This window comes from Macaca fascicularis, chromosome 19 (genome assembly GCF_037993035.2).
Source record: "Macaca fascicularis isolate 582-1 chromosome 19, T2T-MFA8v1.1".
Lineage (NCBI taxonomy): Eukaryota > Metazoa > Chordata > Mammalia > Primates > Cercopithecidae > Macaca > Macaca fascicularis.
In genome coordinates, this window is record NC_088393.1 from 25243782 (window position 1) to 25271738 (window position 27957).

The window sequence follows — 27957 nt, forward strand, 5'->3', positions numbered from 1 at the left end:
TACCCGATTTTCCAGGTGTTGTGTGTCTCAGTTCCCCTGGCTAGGAAAAGCGATTTCCTTTCCCCTTGCACTTCCCACGTGAGGCGATGCCTCACCCTGCTTCAGGTCTTGCTGGTCGGGCTGCAGGAGCTGACCAGCACTGATCATCTGGCACTCACCAGTGAGAGGAACCCAGTACCTCAGTTGAAAATGCAGAAATCACCGGTCTTCTGTGTTGCTCACGCTCTCTTTCCAGATTTTATCTGAAGAAATAATGTTGTTTTTTCTCATAAGACCCAATGGACTCTCTAACGTCCCATCGCAGATTCTGTGAAAAGAGTGTTTCCAAACTGCTGAATCAAAATAAAGGTTTAACTTTTCGAGATGAATCCACCCATCCAGAAGCAGTTTCACAGATACTTTCTTCCTGGTTTTTATCAGTCGATATTCGATTTTTCCCCATACGTCTCAAATGGGCTTCCTAATGTCCCTTTGCAGATTCTACAAAAAGAGTATTTCCAACCAGCTGAATCAAAAGAAACATTTAGCTCTGTGAGGTGAATCCACACATGGAAAAGCATTTTCACAGACAGCGTTTTTCTAGTTTATATCTGGAGATATTCAATGTGTTCCCATAGGCCTCAATGGGCTCCTAAACATCCCTTCACCAATTATACAAGAAGAGTGTTTACAACCTGTTGAACCAAAAGAAATGCTTACCTCTGATGGATGGATCCACGCATCACAAAGCAGTCTCCCAGATATCTTCTTTCTAGGTTTTATCTGAGGATGTTCACTTTTTCTCCATAGGCATCAATGAGCTTTAAAATGTCCCTATGCAATTTCCATAAAAAGAGTGTTTCCATCCTGCTGAACCGAAAGAAATTTTTGAACTCTGTGACATGAATCCACACATCACAAAGCAATTTCACAGATAGCTTTTTTCTAGGTTTTATCTGGGGATATTCCATTTTTTCCCATTGGCCCCAGTGGGCTCGCAAATATCCCTTCACAGATTCTACAAAAAGAGTGCCTCCAAACTGCTTAATAATTTAAAAAATGGTTTAATTCTGTGAGATGAATCCACACATCACAATGCCATTTTACAGATAGCTTCTTTCTAGTTTTTCCCTGAGTATATTCTTTTTTTTCCCCATAGGCCTCAGTGGGTTCCCAAATGTCCCTTGGCAGATTCTAAAAATAGAGTGTTTCCAACCTGCTGAATCAAAACAAAGGCTTATCTCTGATGGATGGATCTACCCATCAGAAAGCAGTTTCCCATATAGTTTTTTCTAGTTTTCATCTGGGATATTCAGTTTTTCCCCTTAGGTCTCAATGAACTTTAAAATGTCCGTTTGTAGAGTTTACAAAAAAAGTGTTTCCAACCTGCTGAATCAAAAAAAAAGTTTAACTCTGTGAGATGAATCCACACATCACAAAGTAGTTTCACAGATGGCTTCTTTCTCATTTTTATCTGGGGGTGTTCTATTTTTCCTTATACTCCACAATGGACTCCCAAATGTCCCTTTGTAGATTCTACAAAAAGCGAGTTTCCAAGCTACTGAGTCAAAAGAAAAGTTTAACATTGTGAGCTGAATCCATATATTTTGAAGCAGTTTCAAATACAGCTTGTTTCCAGTTTTTATCTGGAAAAATTTGCATGTATTTGATTTTTTCCTGGTAGGCCTCAATGCACTCCCAAATGTCCCTTTTCAGGTTCAACAAAAAGAGTGTTTCCAATCTGCTGAATTAAAAGAAAAGATTAACTCTGGAAATGGAATCCACTCACCACAATGCAGCTTCAGAGATAGTTTCTTTCTAGTTTTTATCTGGGGATAGTCTGTTTTTCCTTACAGGCCACAAGGAACTCTCAAAGAACCTTTTCAGATTCTACAAAAAGAGGATTTTGAAACTGTTGAATCAAAATAAATGTTTAATGCTGTCTGATGAATGCACGTATCACAAAACAGTTTCACCAACAACTTCTTTCTAGTTTATATTTGGGGATATTCGGTTTTCCCCCATTGGCCAAAAGGGACTCCCAAACGTCCCTTCACAGATTCTATAAAAATAGCGTTTCCAGTCTGCTGAGTCAATGTAAAGTTTTAACACTGTAAGGTGAATCCACACGTGTCAATGCGGCTTCACAGACACCTTCTTTCATTTTTTTTTTATCTGAAGATACTTGTTTTTTTCACATTTTTCACAGAATTAAAACTTTTTTATTAAGCAGTTTGGAGGCACTCTTTTTGTAGAATCTGTGAAGGGATATTTGGGAGCCCACTGGGGCCAATGGGGAAAAATGGGATATCCCCAGATAAAAACTAGAAAAAAGCTATCTGCGAGGCTACATTTGGGAGCCTCAATGGGCTCCCAAATATCCCTTTGCAGTTTCTAAAGAAAGAGTGTTTCCAACCTGCTGAATCAAAATAAGTTTAATGCAGTGAGATGAATCCACACATCACAAAGCAATTTCACATGTAGATACTTTGTAGTTTTTTTCTGGGGATATTCCATTTTTTCCCCTAGGCCTCAATGATCTCCCAAATGTCCCTTCACAGATTCTACAAAGAGAGTGTTTCCAACCTGCAGAACCAAAAGAAAGTTTTACCTCTTTGAGGTGAATCCACACATCACAAAGCAGATTCTCAGATCGCTTTTTTTCCAGTTTTTATTTTTGGATATTCAGTTTTCCCCATAGGACTCAATGGGCTCCAACATGTCCCTTTGGAAATTCTAAAAAAGAGTTTCTCCAACCTTCTGAATCCAAAGAAAGGTTTAACTCTGTGAGATGAATCCACACATCAACAAGGAGTTTCAAAGATTGCTCCTCTCTGATTTTTTTCTGGGGATATTTGTTGTTTCCCCATAGGCCATAATGAGATCCCAAATGTCTTTTTGTCAATTCCAGATGATGAGAATTCACATCTTGCTGAATCAAAAGAAAAATTTACCTCTGTGAGATGAATACACACGTCACAATCAGTTTACCCCACTGGCCACAATGTGCTCCTGAATATCCCTTCACAGATTCTACAAAAAGAGTGTTTCCAACCTTCTGAATCAAAAGAAATGTTTATCTCTGTGAGATGAATCCACACATCAAAAAGCAGTTTCACAGATAGCTCCTTTCTAGTTTTTATCTGAGGATAGTCTCTTTTACCCACAGACCTCAATGGGCTACAAAATGTCTATTTGCAGATTCTACAAAAAGAGGATTCCGACCTGCTGAATCTAAAGAATGGCTCAACTCTGAAATGAAACCGCATATCAGAAACTAGATTCACAGATACCTTATTTCTAGTTTGCATCTGGGAATATTCATTTTTTCCCCCTAGGCCTCAGTGGACTTCCAAATGCCCCTTCACACATTCTTCTGAAAGAGTGTTTCCAACCTGCTGAATGAAAAGAACGTTTTTACTTTGCAAGATGAATCCACACATAAAAAAGCAGTTTCACAGTACCTTCTTTCTAGTTTTTTTCTGGAAATATTCAGTTTTTCACCACAGTCCTCAAAGGGCTCCTAAATGTCCTTTCACAGATTCTACAAAAAGAGTTTCTCAAACCTGCTTAATAAAAGGAAAGTTTTAACTCTGTGAGATGAATCCACACATCACCAAGCAGTTTCACAAATAGCTTCTTTCTAGTTTTTATCTGCAGATATTTGTTTTTTCCACTTAGACCTCAATGGGCTCCAAAATTTCCCATCACTGATCCTAAAAAAAACTGTGTTTCCAAGCTTCTGAGTCTAAGAAAATGTTAAATTCTGTGAGATAAATCAAAATATCACAAAGGAGTGTCACAGACAGCTTTTTCCTAGTTTTTATCCGGATATATTCGGTTTTACTCCATAGACCTCAAAGGGCTTTCAAATGTCCCTTCACAGATTCTACAAAAAAAGTTTTTACAGCCTGCTGAATCAAGGAAAATTTTAACTCTCTCAGATGAATTTGCACAATACCAAGAAGTTTCACAGATAGCTTCCTTCTAGGCTTTATATGGGGATATTCAGTTTTTACCCATAGCCCTCAATGCGTTCCAAAACCTCCTCCATTTGCAGATTCTAAAAAAAGTATTTCCAACCTACTGAATCAAAATAAGTGTTTAACTCTGTGAGATGAATACACACATCACCAAGAAGTTTCATAAATAGCTTCTTTCTAGTTTTTATGTAGGGAAATCTGGTTTTTTCCCATAGATCTCAATCAGCTTCAAAATGCCTTTTCAAGGATTCTAGAGCAAGAATGTTTCCAACCTGCTGAATCAAAAGAAAGGCTTAACTCCGTGAGATGAATTGACACATCAGAAAACAGTTTCAGAGACAGTTTCTTTCTAATTTTTATCTGGGGATATTCAGTTTTTCCTCATCGGCTTCAATGGACTCCCAAATGTCTCTTTGCAGATACTACAAAAAGACTGTTTCCAACCTCCCAAATCAAAAGAAAGATTTAACACTGTGAGATTGATCCCCACACTGGAAAGCATTTTCACAGATAGCATATTTCTGGTTTTTATCTAGGAATATTCAGATTTTCCCATAGGCCCCAAATGGCTCTGAAAAGTCCTGAAACAGATTTTACAAAAACAGTGTTTCCAACCTGCTGAATTTAAAGAAAGCTTCAACTCTGTGAGATGAATCCACACATCACCAAGCAGTTTCACAGAGAGTTTCTTTCTAGTTTTTATCTGGGGATATTATGTTTTTTCCAATAAGCCCCACTAGTCTCTCAAATCTACCTTCACAGATTCTAGAAAAAGTTTGTCTCCAAACTGTTGAATCAAAAGACAGTTTAACTCTGTATGATGAATCCAAAAGTCACAATGCAGTTTCACACATAGCTTTTTCCTAGTCTTTATCTGGGGATATACAGTTTTTCCTTATATACCCCAAAGGGCTCTGAAACATCTTCACAGATGCTACCAAAAAAGTGTTTCCAACCTGCTGAATCAAAAGAAAGTTGTAACTCTCTGAGATGAATCCACACATGGAAATGCAGTTTCACAGATAGCTTCTTTCTAGTTTTCATCTAGGGATATGAGGTGTTTCCCAGTAGGCCTCAATGCATTCCACAATGTCCCTTCTCACATTCTGCAAAAAGAGTGTTTCAAACCTGCTGAATCAACAGGAAAGTTTAGCTCAGTGAGATGAATCCACACATCACAAAGCTGTTTCACAGATACGTTTTTTCTACTTTTTATCTTCAGATAGTCTGTTTTTCCCCATTGGGCTCACTGGGTTCTCAAATGTCCCTTCGCAAATACTAAAACAGTGTGTTTTCAACCTGCTGAATAAAAAAAGAAAAGTTTAACTCTGTGATATGAATTCACTCATTGAAAAGCATTTTCACAGATAGTTTCTTTCCCGTTTTAATCTGGAGATAGTCTATTTTTCCCCATAGGCCTCGATAGGCTTTCAAATGTCCCTTGGCTCATTCTAGAAAAAGATTGCTTCCAACCTTCTGAATCAAAGGAAAGGTTTAAATCAGTGAGATGTATTCACACATTACAAAGCAATTTCATATATCGCTTCTTTCTAATTTTTGTCTGAGGATATTGGGTTTTTCTCCATAGGCCTCTATGGGCTCCAAAATATCCCTTGCATATTCAACAAAAAGAGTTTTTCCATCCTGCCGAATCAAAAGAAACCTTTAACTCTGTGAGATGAATCTGTTTATCACAAAGCAGTTTCACTGATAGCTTCTGTCTAGTTTTTATCTAAAAATAATCTGTCTTTTTTCATAGGCCTCAATGCACTCCCACATGTCCCTTTAGGCATTCTAAAAAGGAATGTTTCCAACTTGCTGAATAAAAGAAGGGGTTATCTCTGTGAGATGAGTCCACACATCACAATGCAGTTTCATACATAGTTTCATTCAAATTTTTTGGAAGGGGATATTTGGGTTTTCCCCATAGGCCTCAATGGGTTCCCAAATGTCCCTTTGCAGATTCTGTAAAAAGAGTGTTTCCAACCTGCTGAATCAAAATAAAGGTTTAGCTCTGTGTAATGAATCCACACATCACAAATCTGTTTCACAGATACCTTCTTTCAAGTTTTTCCTGGGAATATTATGGTTTTCCCCATAGGCTTCAACTGGATCCCAAATGTCCCTTCACAGTTTCTACAATAACAGTGATTCAAATCTGTTGAATCAAAAGAAACTCTATGAGGTGAATCCATACATCAAAAGGCACTTTTACAGATTACTTCTTTCTAGCGTTTCTGGAGATTCTTGATTTTTCCCCACTGACCTCAAAGGGATCCCAAATTTTCCTTCTACAAAAAAGTGTTTCCATCCTGCTGAATCATAAGATAAGTTTACTTCTGTGAGTTGAATCCATGCATCACAAAGGAGTTTCACAGAGAACTTCTTTCTAGTTTTTATCCTGGGATAATCAGTTTTTTTTTTTTATAGGCCTCAATGCTCTCCCAAATGTCTATTCACAGATTCTAGAAAGGTTTACAACCTGCTGAATAGAAAGAAAATTTTAACTCTATGAAATGAGTCCACACATCATAATGCAGTTTCCCATACAAAGTCTTTCTAGTTTTTATCTGGGAATATTTGGTTTTCCCCCATAGACCTCAACAGGCTCTCAAATGTCCCTTTGCAGATTCTGCCAAAAGAGTGTTTCCAACCTGTTGAATCAAAATCAAAGTTTAACTCTCTGAGATGAATCCCCACACCACAGAGCAGTTTCGCAGAGAGTTTCTTTCCAGTTTTTATGTAGGGATATTGAGTTTCTCCCCTTAGACCTCAACAGGATCCCAAATGTTCTTCACAGATTCTACAAAAAGAGTGATTCTAACCTGTTGAATCAAAAGAAAGGTTTAAGTCTGAGACGAATTTACACATCACAAAGCAGTATCACGGATAGCTTCATTCTAGTTTTTATCTGGGTATATTTGGTTTTTCCCTATAGGCCTCAATGTGCACCCAAATGTCCCCTTGCAGATTCTACACAAAAAATGTTTCCAAGCTGCTGAGTCAAAAGAAAGGCTTAACTCTGTGCACTGAATCCACACATCACAAGGTAGTTTGACAGACAGCTTCTTTATAGTTATTATCTGAGGATATTCATTTTTTTTCCATAGGCCCCAGTGAGCTCTCAAATGTCCCTTCGCAAATTCTAAATAAAGAGTGTTTCCAACCAGCTGAATCAAAAGAAAGGTTTAACTCTGTGAGATTAATCCACACATCAAAGCAGTTTCACAGATAGCATCTTTCAAGTTTTTATCTGGGGATATTGTGTTTTTCCCCATAGGCCGCAATGGGATCTTAAATGTCCCTTCACAGATTCTACAAAAAAAGTTTTTCCAATAATTTGAATCAAAAGGAAGGTTTAACTCGGTGAGATGAATCCAGACATCATAAAGCACTTTTACAGATAACTTATTTCTAGTAATTATTTGGAGATTCTCAGTTTTTTTCCCTTAAGCCTCAAGGTGCTCCCAATATCCCAAATATCCCTTTGCAGATCCTACAAAAAGAGTGTTTCAATCCTGCTTAATCACAAGAGAGGTTTAAATATGTGGTATGAATCTGCACAGCACAAAGCAGTTTCTCAGATAGCTTCTTTCTAGTTTTTATCTGGGGATAATCTTTCTTTTTCATAGGCTTCAATGCGCCCCAAGATGTACCTTTGCAGATTCTAGAACAGAGTGTTTCCAACATGCTGAATTGAAAATAAGTTTTAACTCTGTGAGATGAAGCCATACACCATAAAGCAGTTTCACAGATAGCTTATTTTCAGTTTTTATGTGGGGATATTGGGTTTTTCCCCTTAGGCCTCAATGGTATCCAAAATGTTTCTTCATGGATTCTACAAAAAGAGTGATTCCAACCTGCCGAATCAAAATAAAAATGTAAATATGTGAGATAAATTTACACATAACAAATCAGTATCACAGATTGCTTAATTCTAGTTTTTATCTGAGTATATTTGGTTTTTCCCCCATAGACCCCAAAGTGCTCCCAAATATCTCTTTGCAGATTCTGGAAAAAGAATGTTTCCAACCTACTGAATCAAAAGGCAGCTTTACCTCTGTGAGATGAATCCAAACATCACAAAGCAGTTTCACCAATACCTTCTTTCAAGTTTTTATATGGGGATGTTGTCTTTTTCTCCACAGGTCACAATGAGATACAAAAAATCCCTTCGCAGATTCTACAAAAATAGTGTTTCCAATCTGTGATTCAAAAGACAAATTAAACTCTGTGAGATAAAACTAGAGATCACAAAATACTTTTACACATAGCTTCTTTCTAGTTTTTATCTTTGGATTTTCAGTTTTTCCCTATAGGCCTCAATGTACTCCCAAATGTTTATTCACAGAATCTCCAAAAAGCGTCTTTCAATCTTGCTGAATCATAAGAGAGGTTAAACTATGTAAGATGAACCTGCACATCACAAAGCAGTTTCTCGGATAGCTTTTGTCTAGTTTTTACATGGGGATGATCGGCTGTTTTTCATAGGCTGCAATGCACTCCCAGATGTCCCTTTGAAGATTCAAGAAAAGAGGGTTTCCAACCTGCTGAATATAAGTATAGGGTTAACTCTCTGAGATGAGTCTGCACATCACAAAGCAGTTTCACATATATCTTTTTTCTAGTATTTATCCAGTCACATTAGGTTTTTCTACATAGGCCTCAATGAGCTCCCAAATTTCCCTTCGCTGATTCTACAAAAAGGATGACACCAAATTCTTGAATCTAAAGAAACATTTAACTCTGTGAAATGAATCCACACATCACAAAGCAGTTTCACAGGTAGCTTCTTTCTAGTTTTTATGTGAACGTATTTGGTTTTTCCCCTAGACACCAATGGACTCCCAAATGTCTCTTTGCAAATTCTACAATAAGAGTATTTTCTACCTAATGGATCTAAAGAAAGGTTTAACACTTTGAGATGAATCTCCACATTACAAAGTAGTTTCACAGATAGCTTCTTTTGAGTTTTTATTTCAGGATATTCCATTTCTCCCCATAGGCCTCAATGGACTCTTACATGTCCCTTTGCAGATTGTACAATAAGAGTGTTTTCAACCTGCTGAATCTAAGGAAAGTTTTAAATCTATGAGATGAAGGCACACATTACAAAGCAGCTTCACAGACAGCATCTTTCAATTTTGTTTTCTAGGAATATTCAGTTTTGCCTCATATGTCTCAATAAGCTCAAATATCTCTTTGCAGACTGTACAAGAAGAGTGTTTCCAATCTGTTGAATCAAAAGAAGAGTGTAACTCTGTGAGATGAATCCATGCATCACTATGTAATTTCACAAAGTTGGTTTTTATCTGGGGATATTAGTTTTTATCCCATAGGCGCCAATGGGCTCCCAAATGATCATTCACAGATTCTACAAAAAGAGTGCTTGCAACCTGCTGAATAAAAAAGAAAGGTTTTACTCTGTGAGATTTATCCACAAATCACAAAACAGTTTTGCAGATAGTTTCTTTCTAGTTTTTATCTGAGGATATTCTCTTTTTCCACATTAGCCTTTATTGGCTCTCAAATGTCCCTACACAGATTCTACAAAAGGGTGTTTTTAATTGCCGAATCGAAAGAAACGTTTAACTCTGTGAAATGAATCCACACACCACAAATTAGTTTCACAGATAGCTTCTTTGTAGTTTTCATCTGGGGATATTCTGTTTTTCCCCATAGGCCCCAAAAAGCTCCTAAATATCCCTTTGCAGATTCTACAAAAAGAGTGTTTCCATTTTCCAGAATCAAAAGAAAGGTTAAACTGTGTGAGATGAATCCACACATCACCAAGCAGTTTCACAGATAGCTTCTTTCTACTTTTTATCTGGGTATATTTGGTTTTTCCCCATTAGCCTCAATGGAATCCCAAATGACCATTCACATGTTGTACAAAAAGTGTGTTTCCAAACTGCTGAATCAAATGAAAAGTTTAACTCTGTGAGATGAATCCACACATCACCAAGAAGTTTCACAGATTCCTTCTTTCTTGTTTCTATCTGGGTATATTTTGTTTTTCCTAATAGGCCTTAATGGGCTTTCAAATGTCCCTTCACAGAGTCTAAAAAAAGAATGTTTCCAACGCTGAATCAAAAGAAATATTTAAATCTATGAGATGAATCCACACATCACTAAGCAGTTTCAAAGATAGTTTCTTTCTAGTTTGTGTCTTGGGCCATTTGATTTTTCCCAATAGGCCTCAGTGGGCTTCCATATGTCCCTTTGCAGATTCTACAATAAGAGTGTTTCAAAATTGCTGAATCAAAAGTAAGGATAAACTCAGTGACATGCATCAATTCATCACTAAGAAGTTTGATACTTAGCATCTTTCTGGTTTCTATCTGAGGTATTTGGGTGTCTTTCATAAGTCAAAATGGACTCCCAAATGTGGCTTTGCAGATTATACAAAAAAAGTGTTTCCAACCTGCTGAATCAAAAATGTTCAACTCTGAGATGAATACACACATCACAAAGCAGTATCACAGATAGCTTTTTTCTATTTTTCATCTGGGGATATTCAGTTTTTCACCAAAGGCCTCCATTGGTTTCCAAGAGTATTCTCGCAGATTCTACAAAAAGGGTGTTTCCAACCAGCTGAACCAGAAGAAAAGTTGAACTCTGTGAGACAAATCCAGACATGACAGAGCAGTTTCACAGATAGCTTTTTTCTAGTTATTACCTGAGGATATTCAGTTTTTTCCCATGGGACTCAATGGGCTCCCAAATGTCCCCTTGCAGATTTTACATAAAGAGTGTTTCCAACCTGCTGAATCTACAGAAAGGTTTAGCTCTGTGAGATGAATCCACACATCATGAAGCAGTTTCACAGATAGTTTCTTTGTAGTTTTTTTCTGAGGATATTCAGTTTTTTCCCATAGGTCTCAATGAGTTCCTAAATGTTTCTTCGAAGATTCTGCAAAAAGAAGGTTTCCAACCTACTGAATTAAAAGAGAGATTTAATTCTGTGAGATGAATCTACACATCACAAAGTAGTTTCACAGATAGTTTCTTTCTAGTTTTTATCTGGGGATATTCAGCTTTTCTCCTTCAAAGGGCTTCCAATAGTTTTCTCACAGATTCTACAAAAGAATGTTTCCATCCTGCTGAATCGAAATAAAGGTTTAACTCTGGATAAATCCACATATCACAAAGCAGTTTCACATACAGCTTCTTTCTAGTTTTTATCTGGGGTATCCTCTTTTTTCCCAAAGGCCTCTATGGGCTCCCAAATGTCCCTTCACAGATTCTACATAAAGAGTGTTTCCAACCTGCTGAATCAATAGAAATGTTTAACTCTGTGAGATGAACCCACATGTCACAAAGCAGTTTCACAGATAGCTTCTTTCTAGTTTTCATCTGGGGATATTCAGTTTGTTTCCTTAAGCCTCAATGGGTTCCCAATGTCTCTTTGCAGCTTATACAAAAAGTGTTTTGCCAACCTGCTGAATCAAATGAAAAGTTGAACTCTGTGAGATGAAGCCACACATCACAAAGCAGTATCACAGATAGCTTCTTTCCAGTTTTTACCTAAGGATATTCTCTTTTTCACCATAGGCCTCAATACACTCCAAAATGTCCCTTCGCAAGTTCTACAAAATAAGTGTTTCCAACCTGATGAATGAAAAGAAAGCTTGAACTCTGTGTGATGAATCCACACATCACAAACCGATTTCACAGATAGCTTCTTTCTGTTTTTACCTGCAGATATTTCCTTTTTTTTCCCAATACACCCTAATGGGCTCTGAAATATTTCTTTGCAGATTCTACAAAAAGAGTGTTTCCAAACAGATGTATCAAAAGAAAAGTTTAACTCGGTGAGATGAATCTGCACAGCACACTGTAGTTTCACAGATAACTTCCTTATGTTTTCTATGTGGGGAGATTTTGTTTATCAATGTGCTCCCAAATGTCCCTTTGCAGATTCTACAAAAAGAGTGCTTCCAATTTCCATCATCAGATGAAAAGTTTAACTCTGTGAGATGAAGTCACACATCAAAAAGCTTTTGCAATGATGACTCCTCACTAGTTTTTGTCTGGGATTATTCTGTTTTCCCCCTAAGGCCACAATGGGCTCCCTAATGTCCCTTCACATATTTTACAAAAAGTGTTTCCAACCTGCTGAATCAAAAGAAAGGTTTATCTCTGTGAGATGAATCCAGACATTACCAAGCAGTTTCACAGGTAGCTTCTTTCTAGTTTTCATCTGGAGATATTAGGTGTTTCCCCATACACCTCAATGAACTCCAAAATGTAGCATCACACGTTCTACCAAAAGAGTGTCTCCAACCTGCTGAATCTAAAGAAAAGTTTTACTTTGTGAGATGAATCCACAGAATAGAAGGCAGTTTCCTAGATTGCTTCTTTTTAGTTTTCATCTCTGGATATTCATTTTTTACCTGTAGTTTGCAATGGGGTCACTAATGTACCTTCACCGATTTTTAAAAGAGTGCTTCCAACCTGTTGATTCAAAAGAAAGTTTTAGCTCTGTGAAATGAATCCACACATCACCAAGCAGTTTCACAGATACCTTCCTTCTATTTTTTATCTGGAAATATTCTGTTTTTCCCCATAGGCCTCAAGAGTCTCTCAAAGGTCCCTTCCCAGGTTCTACAAAAAGAATGTTTCCAATCTGCTTAATCTCTAGGAAAGTTTTAACTCTCTGAGATGAATCTACAGAACATAAGGCAGTTTCACAGATAGCTTCCTTCTACTCTTTATCTGGTGATATTCTGTTTTTCCCCATAAGCCTCTATTAGCTCCCAATTTCTTTTCACAGATTCTACAAAGAGTATTTTCAACCTGCTGAAAGAAAAGAAAGATATAACCCTGTTTGATGTGTACACACATCACCAAGCTGTTTCACAGACAGCTTCTTTCTAGTTTAATTCTGGGTATATTTGGTTTTTCCATATAGGCCTAAATGCACTCCCAAATGTCCCTTCAGAGATCCTACAAAAATAGTGTTTCCAACCTGTTGAATTCAAAAAAAGTTTCCGTTTCATGTCTATGAGATGAATCCACACATCACCAAGCAGTTTAACATATATCTTCTTTCGGGTTTTATCATGAGATGTTCTGTTTTCCTTGTGTCAACGGGCTCCTAAATCTCCCTTTGCAGATTCTACAAAAAGACTGCTTTCAACCTGGTGAACAAAAAGAAAGGTTTAACTGTCAGATGAAACCACACATCACCAAGCAGTTTCACAGATAACTTCTTTCTAGTTTTTATCTGGGGATATTCAGTTTGTCCCCAGAGGCCTTAATGTGCTCCCAAATGTATCTTCACAGATTCAAAAAAAGAGCATTTCCAACCTGCTGAATCAAAAGAAAAGTTTAACTTTGTGAGATGAATCGACACACCACTAAGCAGTTTCACATATTGCTTCTTTCTAGTTTTACTCTTGGGATATTTTGTTTTTCCCTGTAAGTGTCACTGGAATCCCAAATGTCCCTTCATATATTCTACAAAAAGCGTGTGTCAAACCTGCTCAATGAAAAGAAAGGTTTAACTCTGTGAGGTGAATCCACACATCAACAAATGGTTTCACGTATAATTTCTTTCTAGTTTTAATGTGGGGATATTCTGATTTTTCCCATAGGCATCCAAGGTTTTCTAACTGTCCCTTCACAGATTCTACAAAAAGAGGGTTTCCAGCATGCTGAATTAAAATAAAGGTTTATCTCTGTGAAATAAATCCACACATCACCAAACAGTGTCACAGATAGCTTCTTTCTAGTTTTTATCAGTGTTTGTTTTTTTTCTTATAGAACTCAATGGGCTCCCAAATGTCCCTTCACAGATTCGACAAAAAGAGTGTTTCCAACCTCCTGAATCAAAAGAAAGTTTTACCTACGTGAGATGAATCCACACATCACGAAGCAATTTCATAGATAGCTTCTTTCTAGTTTTTATCCAGGGATACATTGTTATTCCCCATAGGCTTCAATGGGCTCCCAAATGTCCCTTGGCACTTCTAAAAAGAGTGGTTTCAACTTTCGGAATAAAAAAGTTTAATTTCATAGGATTCATCCACCCATGATGAAGCTCTTTCACATACAGCTTCCTTCTAGTTTTTGTGTGGGGATATTCCGTTTTTCCCATAGGTGTCAACGAGTTCCCAAATGTCCCTTTGCAGATTCAACAGAAAAATTGTTTCCAACCTGCTGAATCAAAAGAAATGTTTACCTCTTTGAGATGAATCCACACATCACCAATCAGTTTCACACATTACCTTTTTCTAGTTTGTATCTGGGATTTTCTATTTCTTTCCCTAGGCTTCAATGGGCTCCCAAATGTCTCTTCACAGATTCTACAAAAAAGGTATTTCCAAAATGTTGAATCAAAAGAAACGTTTATTTCTGTGAGATCAAGCCACACATCACCAATAAATTTCACATCTGCCTTTTTTTCTAGTTTTTACCTGCAGATATTCGCTTTTCTTTTCCCATAGACCTCAATAGACTCCCAAATTCAGTTCCAAATTCTACAAAAATAGTTTTTCCAACCTGCTTGATCAAAGAAAAATGTAGCTTTGTGAGATGAACCCACACCTCACAAATCAGTTTCACAGATACCTTCTTTTGGAGGATATTTGGATTTTCCCTGTAGGCATCCATGGGCTCCCAAATGTCCCTTGGCAGATTCTACAAAAAGAGTGTTTCCAACCTGTTGAATCAGAAGAAAGGTTTAACTCTGTCCTGAATCCACACATACCAAGTAGTTTCACAGATAGCTTCTTTGTACTTTTTATCTGGGGATATTTTTCCCCCATAGGATGCAAAAGGCTGCAAAATGTCCCTTTGTACATTATACAAAAAGACATTTCCAAACCTGCTGTATCAAAATAAACTTTTAACACCGGGAGATGTATCCACACATCACCAAACAGTTTCACAGGTGGCTTCTTTCTAGTTTTTATCTGGGGATATTCGATTTTTACCCATAGGCCTTAAAGGGCTCCCAAAGGTCTTTTTGCAAATTCTACAGAAAAAGTGTCTCCATCTTGGTGATCAAAAGAAAGGTTTAACTCTGTGAGGCAAATCCACAAGTCACAAAGCAGTTTTGCAGATAGCTTCTTTCTAGTTTTTATTTGGGAACTTTGATTTTCCCCCTAGGCCTCAATTGGCTTCCAAAATCCCCTTTACAGTTTCTACAAAAAAAGTGTTTGCAACATGCTAATAAAAAGTAAAGTTTAATTCTATGGGACAAATCCAGACATCACAAAGCACTTTAACATAGCTTTTTCTAGTTTTTATTTGGGGATATTTGCTTTTTCCCATAGGCCTCAATGGGCTCCCAAATGTCCCTATGAAGATTCTAAAAAAGAGTGTTTCCCATCTGCAGAATGAAAACAAAGGTTAAACTCTGTGACATGAATCCACACATCACCAAGAAGTTTCACAGCTAGCTTATTTCTAGTTTTCATATGGGAATAAGTAGTATTTCCCATAGGCCTCAGTGGGCTCCAAAATGTCTGTTCACAGATTTTACAAAAAGAGTATTTCCAACATGCTGAATTAAAAGAAAGGTTTGAATTTTTGTGATGAATCCACACATCGTGAAACATTTTCACAGATAGCTTCTTTCTAGCATTATCTGAGGATATTCCATTTTTTCCCCATAAGCCTCAATAGGCTCCCAAATGTCATTTCACATATTCTACAAAAAGAGTGATTCCAACCTGCAGCATCAAAGGAATGCTTTTACCCTGTGAGATGAATTCACACATCACAAACCAGTTTCACACATAGCTTCCTTCTAGTTTTTATCTGGGCCTATTCTGTTTTTCCCCATAGGCATCAATGGGCTCCCAAATGTCTCTTCAAAGATTCTACAAAAAAAGTGTTTCCAGCCTGCTGAATCAAAAGAAATGTTTATCTCTTTGAGATGAATCCACACATCATAAATCCGTTACACAGATAGCTTCTTTCTAGTTTTTATCTGAGGATATTCAGTTTTTCCTCAGAGGCCACCATGGACTCCCAAATATCTTTTCACAGATTGTATAAAAAGCGAGTTTCCAAACTACTTAATCAAAACAGTTTCACGGATAGCTTCTTTCTAGTTTTTATCTGGGGATAATCGGTTTTTCCCCATTGGCCAAATTAGGCTCCCAAATGTTCTTTCGTATATTCTAAAAAATGTGTTTCCAACTACCAGAATAAAAAGAATGATTTAACTCTGTGACATGAATTCAACCGTCACAAGGCAGTTTCAAAGATAGCTTCTTTCTACTTTTTATCTGGGGATATTTGTTTCTTGCCCATAGGCCACAATGGGCTCCAAATTGTCCCTTTCCGTTTTCCCCATACAAAGAGATTGTTTCCAATCTGTTGAATAAAAAAAAACCGCTTAATTCTGTGAGATGAATCCACACATCACAAAGTAGTTTCACTGAAGATTTGTTGTAGTTTTTTATCTCTGGATATTCAATATTTTCCCATAGATCTAAGAGGGCTACTAATTGTCCCATTGCATATTTTACAAAAAGAGTGCTTCTAAACTGCTGAAGAACTTACATGTATAGTTTGTTTCTCCTTTTTATCTGGGGATATTTTGTTTTTCCCCAAAGGTATCAATGAATTCTCAAATGTCCCTTCACTGATTCTAGGGTTTCCAATCCACTGAATCAAAAGAAAGTTTTTACTCTCTGAGATGATTTCGTATTTCACAATGCAGTTTCACATATTGCTACTTTCTAGTTTTCATCTGTGAATAAATGGTTTTTCCACATAGGCAACATTGTGCTCACAAGTGTTTCTTGGCCAATTCTACAAAACAGTTTTTTCCAACCTGATAATCAAAAACATGTTTTAACTCTATGAGATGAATCCACACATCACCAAGCAGTTTCATGTATAGTTTCTTTCTAGTTTTTATCTGGGTATATTGAGTGGCTCCCCTTAGGCTTCAACGTAATCCCAAGTGTCCCTGCACAGAGTCTATGAAAACAGTGTTTCCAACCTGTTGAATCAAAAGAAAGACTTGACTGTGAGATAAATACACTCATCACAAAGCAGTTTCACAGATAGATTATACAAAAAGAATGTTTTCAACCTGCTGAATCAAAAAAAAAGTTTACCTCTGATAGATGGATCCAAATATCACAAAATCACTTGTAGTTTTTATGTGAGGATATTCAACTTTTTTGCCATTGGCCCATTTGGCCTATAAATGTCCTTTTACAGATTTTACTAAAGAATTTTCCCAACAGCTGAATCAACTGAAAGACTTCCTTTGTGGAATGAATTTTCACATCACAAAGCAGTTTCACAGATAGCTTCTTTGTAGTCTTTACGTGGAGATATTCACTTTTTCCCCATAGGCCTCAATGGACTTTAAAAAGTCCCAATGTGAGGGGGCGGAGCAAGATGGCCAAATAAGAACAGCTCCAGTCTCCAGCTCCCAGAGGGAGCAACACAGAAGACAGGTGATTTCTGCATTTTCAACTGAGGTACTGGGTTCACCTCACTAGGGAGTGCTGGACAATTGGTGCTGGTCAGCTGCTGTAGCCCGACCAGGGAGAGCTGAAGCAGGGCAAACGACTCTGTCTGACGGCTTTGAAGAGAGTGGTGGATCTTCCAACACAGAGGTTGAGATCTGAGAATTAACAGACTGCTTGCTCAAGTGGGCCCCTGACCCCTGAGTAGCCTGACTGGGAGACATCCCCCACTAGGGGCAGATCGACACCCCACACCTCACACACTGGAGTACACCCCTGAGCAGAAGCTTCCAAAGCAAGAATCAGACAGGTACACTCGCTGTTCAGCAATATTCTATCTTCTGCAGCCTCTGTTGCTGATACCCAGGCAAACAGGGTTTGGAGTGGACTTCAAGCAATCTCCAACAGACCTAAAACTGAGGGTCCTGACTGTTAGAAGGAAAACTAACAAACAGGAAGGACACCCACACCAAAACTGCAACAGTACGTCACCATCATCAAAGACCAGAGGTAGATAAAACCACAAAGATGGGGAAAAAGCAGGGCAGAAAAGCTGGAAATTCAAAAAACAAGAGCATATCTCCCCCTGAAAAGGAACGCAGCTCATCACGAGCAACGGATCAAAGCTGGACGGAGAATGACTTTGACGAGATGAGAGAAGAAGGCTTCAGTCCATCAAACTTCTCAGAGCTAAAGGAGGAATTACGTACCCAGCGCAAAGTAACTAAAAATCTTGAAAACAAAGTGGAAGAATTGATAACTAGAATAATTAATGCAGAGAAGGCCATAAACGAACTGACAGAGATGAAAACCATGTCACGAGAAATAAGTGACAAATGCACAAGCTTCAGTAACCGACTTGATCAACTGGAAGAAAGAGTATCAGTGATTGAGGATCAAATGAATGAAATGAAGCGAGAAGAGAAATCTAAAGAAAAAAGAAGAAAAAGAAATGAACAAAGACTGCAAGAAGTATGAGATCATGTAAAAAGACCAAATCTACGTCTGATTGGGGTGCCTGAAAGTGAGGGGGAAAATCGAACCAAGTTGGAAAACATTCTTCAGGATATCATCCAGGAGAACTTCCCCAACCTAGTAGGGCAAGCCAACACTCAAATTCAGGAAAAACAGAGAATGTCACAAAGATACTCCTCGAGAAGAGCAACTCCAAGACACATAATTGCCAGATTCTCCAAATTCGAAATGAAGGAAAAAATCCTAAGGGCAGCCAAAGAGAAAGGTCTGGTTACCCACAAAGGGAAGCCCATCAGACTAACAGCAGATCTCTCGGCAGAAACTCTCCAAGCCAGAAGAGAGTGGGGGCCAATATTCAACATTCTTAAAGAAAAGAATTTTAAACCCAGAATTTCATATCCAGCCAAACTAAGTCTCATAAGTGAAGGAAAAATAAAATCCTTTACAGATAAGCAAATGCTTAGAGATTTTGTCACCACTAGGCCTGCCTTACAAGAGACCCTCAAGGAAGCACTAAACATGGAATGGAACAACCGGTACCAGCCATTGCAAAAACATGCCAAAATGTAAAGACCATTGATGCTAGGAAGAAACTGCATCAACTAACGAGCAAAATAACCACTTAATATCATAATGGCAGGATCAAGTTCACACATAACAATATTAACCTTAAATGTAAATGGACTAAATTGTCCAATTAAAAGACATAGACTGGCACACTGGATAAAGAGTCAAGACCTCTCAGTCTGCTGTATTCAGGAGACCCATCTCACATGCAGAGACATACATAGGTTCAAAATAAAGGGATGGAGGAAGATTTACCAAGCAAACGGAGAACAAAAAAAAGCAGGGGTTGCAATACTAGTCTCTGATAAAACAGACATTAAACCATCAAAGATCAAAAGAGACAAAGAAGGCCATTACATAATGGTAAAGGATCAATTCAACAGGAAGAGCTAACTATCCTAAATATGTATGTGCCTAAAACAGGAGCACCCAGATTCATAAAGCAAGTCCTTAGAGACTTACAAAGAGACTTAGACTCCCATACAATAATAATAATAGGAGACTTCAACACCCCACTGTCAACATTAGACAGATCAACAAGACAGAAAGTTAACAAGGATATCCAGGAATTGAACTCATCTCTGCAGCAAGCAGACCTAATAGACATCTACAGAACTCCCTACCCCAAATCAACAGAATATACATTCTTCTCAGCACCACATCACACTTATTCCAAAATCGACCACATAATTGGAAGTAAAGCATTCCTCAGCAAATGTACAAGAACAGAAATTATAACAAACTGTCTCTCAGACCACAGTGCAATCAAACTAGAACTCAGGACTAAGAAACTCAAGAAAAATCGCTCAACTACATGGACACTGAACAACCTGCTCCTGAATGACTACTGGGTACATAACGAAATGAAGACAGAAATAAAGATGTTCTTTGAAACCAATGAGAAAAAAGATACAACATGCCAGAATCTCTGGGACACATTTAAAGCATTGTGTAGAGAGAAATTTATAGCACTACATGCCCACAAGAGAAAGCAGGAAAGATCTAATATTGACACTCTAACATCACAATTAAAAGAACCACAGAAGCAAGAGCAAACACGTTCAAAAGCTAGCAGAGGGCAAGAAATAACTAAGATCAGAGCAGAACTGAAGGAGATAGAGACACAAAAAACCCTCCAAAAAATCAATGAACCCAGGAGTTGGTTTTTTGGAAAGATCAACAAAATTGATAGACTGCTACCAAGATTAATAAAGAAGAAAGGAGAGAAGAATCAAATAGATGCAATGAAAAATGATAAAGGGGATATCACCACCGACCCCACAGAAATACAAACTACCATCAGAGAATACTATAAACACCTCTACGCAAATAAAGTAGAAAATCTAGAAGAAATGGAAAATTTCCTGGATACTTACACTGTCCCAAGACTAAACCAGGAAGAAGCTGAATCCCTGATAGACCAATAGCAGGCTCTGAAATTGAGGCAATAATTAATAGCCTACCAACCAAAAACAGTCCAGGACCAGATGGATTCACAACTGAATTCTAACAGAAGTACAAGGAGGAGCTGGTACCATTCCTTCTGAAACTATTCCAATCAATAGAAAAAGAGGGAATCCTCCCTAACTCATTTTATGAGGCCAACATCATCCTGATACCAAAGCCTGGCAGAGACACAACAAAAAAAGAGAATTTTAGACCAATATCCCTGATGAAAAACGATGCAAAAGTCCTCAATAAAATAATGGAAAACCGGATCCAGCAACACATCAAAAAGCTTATCCACCATGATCAAGTGGGCTTCATTCCTGGGATGCAAGGCTGGTTCAACATTCGCAAATCAATAAACATAATCCAGCATATAAACAGAACCAAAGACATGTTTATCTCAATAGATGCAGAAAAGGTCTTTGACAAAATACAACAGCCCTTCATGCTAAAAATGCTCAATAAATTCGGTATTGATGGAATGTATCTCAGAATCATAAGAACGATTTATGACAAACCCACAGCCAATATCATACTGAATGGGCAAAAACTGGAAAAATTCCCTTTGAAAACTGGCACAAGACAGGGATGCCCTCTCTCACCATTCCTATTCAACATAGTGTTGGAATTTCTGGCTAGGGCAATCAGGCAAGAGAAAGAAATCAAGGGTATTCAGTTAGGAAAAGAAGAAGTCAAATTGTCCCTCTTTGCAGATGACATGATTGTATATTTAGAAAACCCCATTGTCTCAGCCCTAAATTTCCTTAAGCTGATAAGCAGCTTCAGCAAAGTCTCAGGATACAAAATTAATGTGCAAAAATCACAAGCATTCTTGTACACCAGTAACAGACAAACAGAGAGCCAAATCAGGAATCAATTTCCATTCACAATTGCTTCAAAGAGAATAAAATACCTAGGAATCCAACTTACAAGGGATGTAAAGGACCTCTTCAAGGAGAACTACAAACCACTGCTCAGTGAAATAAAAGAGGACATAAAAAAATGGAAGAACATACCATGCTCATGGATAGGAAGAATCAATATCATGAAAATGTCCATACCGCCCAAGGTAATTTATAGATTCAATGCCATCCCCATCAAGCTACCAATGAGTTTCTTCATAGAATTGGGAAGAACTGCTTTAAAGTTCATATGGAACCAAAATAGAGCCAGCATCTCCAAGACAATCCTAAGTCAAAAGAACAAAGCTGGATGTATCACGCTACCTGACTTCAAATTATTCTACAAGACTACGGTAACCAAAATAGCATGGTACTCGTACCAAAACTGAGATATAGACCAATGGAACAGAACAGAGTCCTCAGAAATAATACCACACATCTACAGCCATTTGATCTTTGAAAAACCTGAGAAAAACAAGAAATGGGGAAAGGATTCCCTATTTAATAAATGGTGCTGGGAAAATTGGCTAGCCATAAGTAGAAAGGTGAATCTGGATCCTTTCCTTTCTCCTTATACGAAAATTAATTCAAGATGGATTAGAGACTTAAATGCTAGACCTAATACCATAAAAACCCTAGAAGAAAACCTAGGTAATACCATTCAGAACATAGGCATCATCACGGACTTCATGTCTAAAACACCAAAAGCAACGGCAGCAAAAGCCAAAATTGACAAATGGGATCTCATTAAACTAAAGAGCTTCTGCACAGCAAAAGAAACTACCATCAGAGTGAACTGGCAACCTACAAAATTGGAGAAAATTTTTGCAATCTACTCATCTGACAAAGGGCTAATATCCAGAACCTACAAAGAACTCAAACAAATTTACAAGAAAAAAACAAACAGCCTCATCAAAAAGTGGGCAAAGGATATGAACAGACATTTCTCAAAAGAAGACATTCATACAGCCAACAGACACATGAAAAAATGCTCATCATCACTGGCCATCAGAGAAATGCAAATCAAAAGCACAATGAAATACCATCTCACATCAGTTGGAATGGCAATCATTAAAAAGTCAGGAAGCAACAGGTGCTGGAGAGGATGTGGAGTAATAGGAACACTTTTACACTGTAGTGGGTTTGTAAACTAGTTCAACCATTATGGAAAACAGTATGGCGATTCCTCAAGGATCTAGGGCTAAAAGTACCATATGATCCAGCCATCCCATTACTGGGTATATAACCAAAGGATTCTAAATCACACGTATGTTTATTGCGGCACTATTCACAATAACAAAGACTTGGAATCAACCCAAATGTCCATCAGTGACTGACTGGATTAAGAAAATGTGGCACATATACACCATGGAATACTATGCAGCCATAAAAAATGATGAGTTTGTGTCCTTTGTAGGGACATGGATGCAGCTGGACATCCAAACTATCACAAGAACAGAAAACAAACACCGCATGTTCTCACTCATAGGTGGGAATTGAACAATGAGATCACTTTGACTCAGGAAGGGGAATATCACACACCGGGGCCTATATTGTGGAGGAGGGAGGGAGGAGGGATTGCATTTGTAGTTATACTTGATGTAAATGACGAGTTGATGGGTGCTGACGAGTTGATGGGTGCAGCACACCAACATGGCACAAGTATACATATGTAACAAACCTGCACTTTATGCACATGTACCCTAAAACTTAAAGAATAATAGTTATAAAAATAAAATAATAAAATAAAAAAAAGTCCCGATGCAGTACCCATAAAAAGAGTGCTTCCAAGCTGCTGAATCAAAAGAAAGTTTTAATCTGTGAGATGAATCCACAAATCATAATGCAGTTTCACAGATAATTTCCTTGTAGTTTTTTCCTTGGGATATTTTTTCTCTTCCCTTAGGCTGCAGTGGGCTCCCATATGTCCCTTCCAAGATTCTACAAAGAGAGTGTGTTTAACCTGCTGAATCAAAACAGTGTTTTACCCTTGTGAGATGAAACCACACATCACATAGCAGTTGCAAAGATAGCTTCTTTTTAGTTTTTATCTGGAAATATTTATTTTTCCCCCTTAGCCTCAATGGGCTCCAAAATGCCCATCCACAGATTCTACAAAACGTGTTTCCAACCTGCTGAATCAAAAGAAAAGTTTAACTCTGAGAGATGAATGCACACATCACCAAACACTTTCAAAGATAGCTTCTTTCTACATTTTATCTGGGATATTTGGTTTTTCATCATTGGCCTCAATGGGCTCCCAAAATATCCCTTTGGAGATTTGACAATGAGAGATTTTTGAACCTACTGAACCGACACAAACGTTTATCTCTGTGAGATGAATCCACACATCACAAAGCAGTTTCACAGATAGCTTCTTTCTAGTTTTCATCTGGGGTTGTTTTTTTCCCATAGGGCACAATGGACTTTCAAATATCCCTTTGTAGATTCTACAGCAAGAGTGTTTTCAACCTGTTGAATCAAAAGAAAGTTTTAACTCTGCCATGAATCCAACATCACAAAGCAGTTTCTGAGATAGCTTCTTTCTAGTTTTTCCTGTGGGAATATTCAGTTTTTCCCCATATAGGCTCTGAAACGTCCCTTCACACATTCTACAAAAAGAGTGTCTCCAACCTGCAAAATCAAATGATAGGTTGAACTCTATGAGATGAATCCACACATAACAAAGCAGATGCACAGTGAACTTCTTTCTAATTTGCACCTGGGGATATTCTGTTTCTCTCCTTAGGCCTCAGTGGGCCCCCAAATGTCCGTTCACAGATTCTACAAGAAGGGTGTTTTGAGATGAATCCAAACATCACCAAGAAGTTTCACAGATAACTTCTTTCTTGCTTTTCTCCATGGATATTCAGTTTTTCTCCATAGGCCTCAGTGGAATCCCAAATGTCTTTTCACAGATTCAACAAAAAGAGCGTTTCCAACCTGACGAATCAAAAGAAAAGTGTAACTCTGTGAGATGAATTGACACATCAGAAAGTAGTTTCAGTGGTAGCTTCTTTCTAGTTTTTATCTGGAGATATTCACTTTTGCAGCATAGGCCTCAATGAGCTCTCTAATGTCCCTTTGCAGATTCTACAGACAGTATTTGCAACCTGGTGAATCAAAAGTGAGGTTTAACTCTATGAGATGAATTACACAACACAAAGCAGTTTCACAGATAGCTTCTATCTAGTTTTTATCTGGTGATATTTTGTTTTTCTTTATAAACCTCAATGGGTTTTCAAATGTCCCTTCACAGATTTTACAAAAAGAGTGTTTCCAACCATCTGAATCAAATGAAAGGCTTCACTCTATGAGAGGAATATACACATTAACAAGCAGTTTCACAGATAGCTTCTTTCAAGTTTTTATCTGGCGACATTTTGTTTTTCCCCATAGATTTCAATGTGCTCCCAATTGACGCTTGGCAGATTCTGCAAAAAGAGTGTTTTTAAACTACTAAATCAAAAGAAAGGTTTACCTATGTGAGATGAACCACATAACACAAAGCAGTTTCACAGATAGCTTCTTTCTAGTTTTCATCTGGGGATATTTGTTTTTTTCCCATAAAACTCAATGGGCTCTCAAATGTCCTTTGACAGATTCTATGAAGAGTGTTTCCAACTTGCTAAAACAAAGGAGAAGTTTCACTCTGTTTGATGAATAAACACATCACAAAGCAGTTTCACGGATATCTTCTTTCTAGTTTTTATGTGGGGATATTCAGTTTTTTACAATTGGCACCACTGGGTTCCCAAACATCCCTTTGTAGATTCTACAAAAAGAGTGTTTCCAATGATCTGAATCAACCAAAATTCTTCACTCTGTAAGATGAATTTTTCACATACAAAGCAGTCTCATAGATGACTTTTTTCTAGGTTTTATCTGAGGATATTCAATTTTTTTTCCGTGGGCCACAATGGGCTCCAAATTGTCTTTCACAGCTTCTACAAAAAGAGTGTTTCCAAACTGCTGAATCAAAAAAATGTTTTAACTCTATGAGATGAATCTGCACGTAACTTAACAGTTTCACAAATAGCTTCTTTCTGGTTTTTATCTGGGGATATTTGCTTTTTTGCCATAGACCTCAATCTTCCCAAATGAGCTTGGCAGATTTTGCAAAAAGAGTGTTCTTAACCTTCTGAATCAAAAGAAATGTTAACCTATGTGAGATGAACAACATAACGATAGGAAGTTTCACAGACACATTCTTTATAGTTTTTATCTGGGGATATTCAGTTTTTCCCCATAGGCCTCAATGGGCTCCCAAATGTCCCTTTGCAGATTCTACAAAAACAGACTTTCCAACCTGCTGAATCAAAAGTAACTCTGTAAGAGGAATCCACACATCATAAAACAGTTCCACAGATAACTTTTTTCTAGTTTTTATGTTGAGATATTCAGTTTGTCCCCATAGGAATGGGTTTCTAAATGTCCCTCTGCCGATTATACATAAAGAGTTTTTCCAACATGCTGAATCAAAAGAAATGCTTCCCTCTGATGGATGGATCCACACATCATGAAGTAGTTTCCCAGATAGCTTCTTTTTATTTTTTGTCTGGGGACATTCACTTTTCCCTAGAGGTCTTTAAAATATCCCTACACTGGCCGGGCGCAGTGGCTTACGCCTGTAATCCCAGCACTTTGGGAGGCCAAGATGGGCGGATCACGAGGTCAGGAGATCGAGACCATCCTGGCTAACATGGTGAAACCCCGTCTCTACTAAGAAATACAAAAAAAAAAAAAAAAACTAGCCAGGCGAGGTGGCGGGCGCCTGTAGTCCCAGCTATTCGGGAGGCTGAGGCCGGAGAATGGCGTGAACCTGGGAGGCGGAGCTTGCAGTGAGCTGAGATCTGGCCACTGCACTCCAGCCTGGGCTACAGAGCGAGACTCCATCTCAAAAAATAATAACTCTGTCTCAAAAAAGTGTAACTCTGTGAGATGAATTGACACATCAGAAAGTAGTTTCTACATATCCCTACACTATTTCTACAAAAAAAAATTGTTTTCAACCTGCTATATCAAAAGAAATGTTTAACTCTGTGAGATGAATCCACACATCACCAAGCAGTTTCACAGATAGCATCTTTATAGTTTTTATCTGGGGATATTCAGTTTTGCCCTATAGGTCCCAATGGGCTCTCAAATGTTCCTTCTCAGAGTCTGCAAAACAAGTTTTCCCACCTGTTGAATCAAAAGGATTAACTCTGTGTGATGAATCCACACATGAGAAAGCCCTTTCACAGATAGCTTTTTTTCTAGGTTTTATCTGGAGATATTCGTTTTTTTCCCCATAGGCCCCAATGGGCTCCCAAATGCCCCTTCACATATTCTACAGAAAGCGTGCTTCCAACCTGGTGAATAAAAAAAAAAAGTTTTAGTTCTGTGATCTGAATCCACACATCATAGTGCAGTTTCACAGATAGCATCTTTCTACTTTTTCCCTGGGTATATTTGGGTTTTCCCTACAGGCCTAAATGTGTTCCTGAATATCCCTTCACATATTCTACAAAAACACTGTTTCCAACCAGCTGAATCCAACCAAAGGTTTAACTCTGATGAATGGATCCACATATCAGAAAGCAGTTTCACAGATAGCTTCTTTCTAGTTTTCATCTGGGAATATTCTTTTTTTTCCCTTAGGCCTCAATTGAGTTTCAAATGTCCCTTTGCAGATTCTACAAAAAAGGTGTTTCCAACTTGCTGAATCAAAACAAAGTTTAACTCTGTGAGATGAATCCACACATCACAAAGCAGTTTCACAGAGAGCTTCTTTCTAGTTTTTATCTGAGGATATTCATATTTTCCTCATAGGTTTCAATGGGCTCCCAAAAGTCCCTTCCCAGAATCTACAAAAAGAGTGTTTCCAACCTGCTGAATCAAAAGAAAGTTTTAACTCTGTGAGATAAATTCATACCTCACAAAGCAGTTTCACAGATAGCTTCTTTCTAATTTCTATCTTTGGATATTCGATTTTTTTTTCCCCATAGGCATTAATGGGCTCCCAAATGTCCTTTTGTAGATTATACAAAGAGTGTTTCCAACCTGCTGAATCAAAAGAAAGTTTTAACTCTGTGAGATAAATCCAACATCACAAACCACTTTCACAGATAGCTTCTTTCTAGTTTTTATCTGAGGATATTTTCTTTTTCTATTTTTTTTTTTTTTATCTGAGGATATTTTTTTTATCTGAGGATATTTTCCCTAGGTCTCAATGGGCTCCCAAATGTCTCTTCACTGATACTGCAAAAACAGTGTTTCCAAACTACTGAATGAAAAGAAAATTCAAACTCTTTGAGATGAATTGACATATCACAAAGACGTTTCTCAGATAGCTTGTTTCCAGTTTTTTGGGGGGATAATCTGTGCTTTCTTTTAGGCCTCAGTGGACTCCTAAATATCCCTTCTCAAGTTCTACAGAAAGAACGTTTCCAACCTGTTGAATCAAAATAAAGGTGTAACTCTATGAGGTGAATCAGCACATTACAAAGCAGTTTCTCAGATAGCTTCTTTCTAGTTTTCATTTGAGCATATTAAGTTTTTCCCCACAGGCTTCAATGAGCTTCCAAATGTCTTTTTGCATATTCTACAAAAACAGTTTTTCCAATCTGCTGAAAAAAAGAAACATGTAACTCTGTGAGATGAAGCAACACATCACAA